The sequence below is a fragment of the Empidonax traillii genome, unplaced genomic scaffold (genome assembly GCF_003031625.1).
Source record: "Empidonax traillii isolate 1590-97213 ecotype Southwest subspecies unplaced genomic scaffold, ASM303162v1 scaffold1336:size128603, whole genome shotgun sequence".
Lineage (NCBI taxonomy): Eukaryota > Metazoa > Chordata > Aves > Passeriformes > Tyrannidae > Empidonax > Empidonax traillii.
Genome location: NW_020956529.1, coordinates 438 through 6,201, shown reverse-complemented (window position 1 = coordinate 6,201; position 5,764 = coordinate 438).

Genomic DNA, 5,764 nt, shown 5'->3' with positions numbered 1-5,764 from the left:
GGAATGACAGTATTTGCCCTGATCTATATAACTGCCAGTGAGTGAAATTTTAGGTTTGATTCGCAACAATGAAACTAAATCAGATGCATAAGTCCTGAAAATTACCTTAAAACTAACTCAAGCTTTGTTTGCTTTTACCAAAGTAGACAAATAGATTTTTTTTTGAAATATAAGTTAAGAAAATATGCTCTTACTTACCTTTATTATCTGGAAATTGCTGTCCATTTTTTCCGTTTTGATAATGTAGGAGCTGTAGAGCTAAAAGATAGGCTTGGAAGATATTTGTTTTAAAATTTACTCTTTGGAGAGTTACTGGATTTATACACTTTTTTATGGAAAAGGGCAAAAAAGAAACAGTGGTGAAAACTACAATATATAAATAGACCATGGACCTAGTTATGTACTATAAATCATGCAGATGAGTATTTTTAACTGAGGAAAGAAGACACAAGAACAGTGAAGAAATATAGCTGTTTCTAAGCCCTAAGGTGATGATATTCTGTTGTTCTGGAGACACTAGAAATGCACATAGACATTGAGCTTGCTTCTCAAAGGGAACTGATAAATGAGGGAAGGTATCCCAAGGGATTCCCTTAGTTTAACAAAATCCAAAGTACTCTTCAGTACATTGCTTTTTCCGCACGTCTTTCCTCAAATAAAATGAATTATGCACACAGATTGTTTATTGTCAGTTTGGATGCTGTGGAATTTCTGTTGTAGCAAACAAGGCTCTGAGGACTTCCCTGTAAATGCTTTTCCTGTTTATTTATGTGGGTTTTATCAATACACATGCTTATCTCAACCTCAACATCTTATCTCCCCCTCAAAAAAACCCCAAACCCAAACATTATTAAGTTGGAGATGCTGAGATATGTTGTAAGTTGCTGCCTCTCTGCATCTTTCCATCTGCAGAGCAAATGGAATAGGAAAGTTTACATTCCTGCAGGATTGATTGTGAGATTTTTTCTTACATTCCTTATATACTTTGAAAATGGATTCTCTGGCTGCTCAAGTTAACTTTATAACTAAATTAGCTGTAGGATTTAGGAATAGTCATGCACAATTAAAATGAAAAGTGCATATAAAAAAAACAACCTGGGGATGTTTTTTATGGTAACTCCATTCTGTACACAGATATAGCAATTTTTTTTTTTCAAACAGACATAATTCTTCTTTCTCCCCCTGATAGCCCAAAACATGAGCTGTGTCAGGATCCAGAAAATATGTAGAGCAATGCCTGATACTCAGACACCCAGTCTGGAAGATGCCTTCTGAGAACAGTTGGGACACATACTCAAAAGGACATATGATGCTAAAATACACTTGTAGCTTTTTTCTTTATAAAAACCAAGCTGCAGCAGTATCTGGGATTATATTATCCCAGTAGCTGCAATATTTACCCACAAGCTGTTGAGAACTAACTTGTATACTTTAGGAAGATTTTCCTCTGTAGTCACCAATTTTCTCTTTCACATCCATTCTCTTCTTGCCATATGAATCTTTCCTCCTTCCTAACATAGGCAAAAACTTTGAATGTACCTACATGTTTTGCATTTAATACAGAATGGATTTAAACAAGAAATAATCTTGAGGGAAAGTTAAGACTCCAGGACTCCACACTCTTAAGTCAAGGCATTAGGCACCAGTGGCAAAGCATTTCTGATTAAGAGTTAAACCCAGCAGGTTATTTTTGCACAAAGAGGGCATCACAATGCTTTTAGCACAAGATTTTTTTCCATTTTTCAGATTAGACATCTTCCCTCATAAGTAGTTTTGACTCTGGACTCTGAGGAGTCCATGTAGCATCTCCTTCGCAGAACTGAATGTGGAAACTAAATTGCAGAGAGGGCACAAAAAATGGACTTTTCCCATGCTCAGAGTTTTCCACTGGTAACTGCTGAGGCACTAGCAATGCCCTAGTGAATCTGAGGGTCTTTGGATTGTCTGCCCAAGGGAGCTTGTTCTCCCCACAGCATTGCAGAGAAAGCATATGGTTGGCTTTGGCTTCCATTTCTCGGGACCAGACACCTAAAAAACAACCACTGAGAAAAATCACTGCAGTCCTTTATCCATCTGTCTTCAGCGCTGGTGAGAGACAATTTTACTCCCAAGTTGTTCGTACTGAAGGAGTCCTACTTAACTGAAGGACTGCCATAGAAAATAGCTGAGCAGATAAGCTCTTCTTGGAGCTCTTCTTGGAGGATATCTTTGCTCACTGAAGCAGATGATAGTACTCCACAGACTTACACAATCCTGAAAAAAAGCAGGAAGACGCAGAAGGTTCATTTCAGCTAAGGTTTCTGTGGCTCTCTGTTCCCATTATAAATGCACTCATTAAAGTCCATCATAAGAGGTCTCCATATATGTTTGAAGTTAAATACCTGCACAACCTTTGGCTTAATGAAGTCATAGCCCTTACCAGCTATGTTGGTACTCATTTCCATCTGCTCGCATCCTAGTTTGTATCAGAGAGGTTACCAAAGCACTTCAAAGTTATTAAATATTATCAAGACATGAAAAGCTGGGTGAGAAGCTTCAATTCCTACTGAAAAAAAATTTATAGTTAAGCCACAGAGGAGCAAATATTTACATTTTTACAACATATGTATAATCACTATCCTTACAGAGTAAATTTAGTCTGTGGAAACAAATCAGATTATGATAGATTTCTTTGGGGTTTAACATCAAGGAAACAGCATGTTGCCATTGGATACACCTCAATCATTTACAGAAGAACAAATTTTGTCTGAAGTCAATGTATGCGAATCCTTAACCAGGTTGAGAAATCCCAGTAATTCCAATCATTTTTGCCTGTAAAAGTAGATAGTGTCTTTCCGTGACTTTCCACAAGCTAGAAAGAAATTCTTCATGGATGGGAAAGGGTATAATTCAGTTGCCTAAGCACAAGCACCTAGTGCTACTAAGTTCTAAGGTATATATACATATATCTTGGGGAACATATATATATATGTATATGAAATATATTATACAGGGAGAGATGTTACAGGGCAAGATCTGAAGGTGGCCCACATCCATCTGCAACAGTAGCTGGAAGCCAGGTGTGCTATTCCAAGCTTGTCATGTCACATTAGACATGTTTGGCACTGCTTCCCTCCCAAGTGAATACTGCATCACCCTTGTAATGAAAGAGAGCTCAGTCCTGAACCACAGGTGGTGGCCTCATTGCCCACCATTACTGATGGGCAGTAATTTAAATAAAGAAGCCAGAACCCCAGTTATTGTTGTCAGCAATTCTAACTCACCCTCTGTTCTCCCTCCTTCACCTTAGAGCTGTGTTAAGATCTTACTAAGAGGTAATTGTTTTTCATATGCAAAATTTAAGCTATACATTTTAATTGCTCGGACACAATTTGTGCAAAGCCAAGTTCAGAAATCAGTGCTTTGATTTAAATCAGCATTCGTTGGCAGGTTCAGAATGACAGCAGAAAGAATTCCTTGAGAATTTCTAAAAGAAGTGTCACACAGTTCTGGTGACCCCATTTAAATATGTAAGATATCAAGGTTTCACAAAATAAATATCAAGCTTCATTTTTCAGTCAAGAAATTCTCTCTTGGTCAGGTTTGAGGGGCTAAAAATGTTCTCCAGTGGTGAAACAACACCTTCCTGCAGGATCACTACTACATCAGCATTGCTGGAAACTAACTTCTCCAGTGTACTAAAACTACATTCTGCAGGAAACAGAAAACAAAAGCTGTGTCACCCCACTGAGTATTGAAATAGTGTAATAAAAGTGAGGATTCCAACTAATACTACCAAAAATCAAACAAAAAACTAAACCAAACAAACAAAAAAAAACCCACAAACCAAAAAAGCAAAAAAACCAAAACCCACTATCTTAACGGATTTCAACAGATGATGAATTTCATGTTGCTTTCAGACCTATAAGAGGAAATAAAGAAGCCCAAACCAAACTGTGCTATATTATGTTCATAAAAGGTGTGTCTTCTTCCAGAAAGAAGTCAAAACACAGCCTCTAAACCCACAAGATAACCCAGATCAAACGTAGCCCGAACGTTACGGACCCTTGTTCCACTCTAACACTCTCTTGCTAGTGCCATGGTGTCTTTAACTGTAAGATGCAGTTTTATCAAACACTACCAACTCTTCATCCCCTTTTTCCCAGTGTGTTAATAAGGGTAAGTTAGCAAAATAACAATTTGCTGTAGAACTACATTTCCCAGAGTGTTTTACAAAACTGTTATTTTTCAATATCTCTCAAGATCCATATAAGAGGGGAAACTTCCCTGAACATTTGTCAGGGAGTGGATTTCAAGACCCAGTTGAATCAGCCACCACAACTGGTATTGTAGCATTATTCTCAGGTCAGGATTTGCAGGTATTTGTAAACAAAGACAAAAAATTAGGTTTTTAAAGAGGTCTTATCTTGTCTCAGCTGACTCTACTATTCCTTCTGCGTAATGTTTTGCGTTATAACTAATTTCTTCATGACAAAATTTAAAAAAGAAAAAAAAATCCCAAGAATTTTCTTAGCCCAGAAAGTGTTAAATGACATGTGGCACAAGAAACATCTAGGGCTATAAGGTGACCTTCCATTTTGGGGGTCTTAAAAATGTTTAAAACCCAAAAAGGATTTGTAACACGAGATAATATGTGTTTTTCAAATATGTTAACTTTTATTTGTTTTAAAATTTCTAATATTGGAGCCAATCTCCTTTGTGGTGGGTTGGTTCTAAGACTCTGGAGAATCAGAAATGGATTCAGATTTCCAGGGCTGCTTTCTTCTCAACTTGGATAAAGAAATATGTTACAAATAGCTCTATCTGTCTGTGAGGCTCCAGGGTTTTGTGGTTTTTAAGGGTGGATGCTGATGGCTTTTTTTAAAATCAGGTTGGAAATTATTCCAGTAAAGACTCCTGCTGTGTCAGCAGATCTGGATAAAAGTAATCAGTACAAAATGATGTGTGGGTTTCTTTTCTTTAATAAAAAACCCGAAACAAAACAAACAAAACCTCAAAAGAAAACGGAAGAAAAGAGCTCAATGTAAATAAGGAAAAGCATTCCTGCTGCTGCCACGAATGAGTGGTTTAGGTTGCTTAAAGAATCACCAGTAAGGGATCAGCAAAAGCAGGTTTAATATAAATCTGCTACAGCACAACAAAGCTGGATGGCAAGGTTCACTCTACTACTTACTATATACAAAGCACACAAAGGAAAAATGGTTGAAAAGTAACCTACCACGATTTTTGCTGAGACCAGAGACACAAAAGGGTAAGCAGGGAAAAAGTAAGGGATGCAAAGGGGTAACAGAGCCACTCCTGCTGATTCACAAGGTTCAGAGTGGACCCCCTTGCCAAACTTCACCTTGGACTGGATCAGTGGCTTAAGTCTAAAGGATTTAGCAGACCTTAATCATAATAATACTATAGAAAATATTTCCCATACATAGTGAGGGGTAATATGGGGAGGGAGGTAAAATTAGGGGTTTATAATTTGTTTAATATGAGACACTTCTATAGAGACATAGATTTGAAAGGCATCACAGTTATTCACATCCTATAGGTGGGGTAAGTATTAACAAATAAGATGTCAGATGCTTAAGATGAACCTCTATAATCTGCACAAGAGGGATAAACTTTATATATATTGTCTTAAGGCTTCAGGAAAAAGCTCAAGTCCTGTAGTGAGCTCTCTCCTGGTGCATTTGCATCCTGTAATGCTTTACATCAAAGGTGTCTGAAGGTATAAAAAAAGGCCATTACTGGGGGCATTGTATCCAATTTT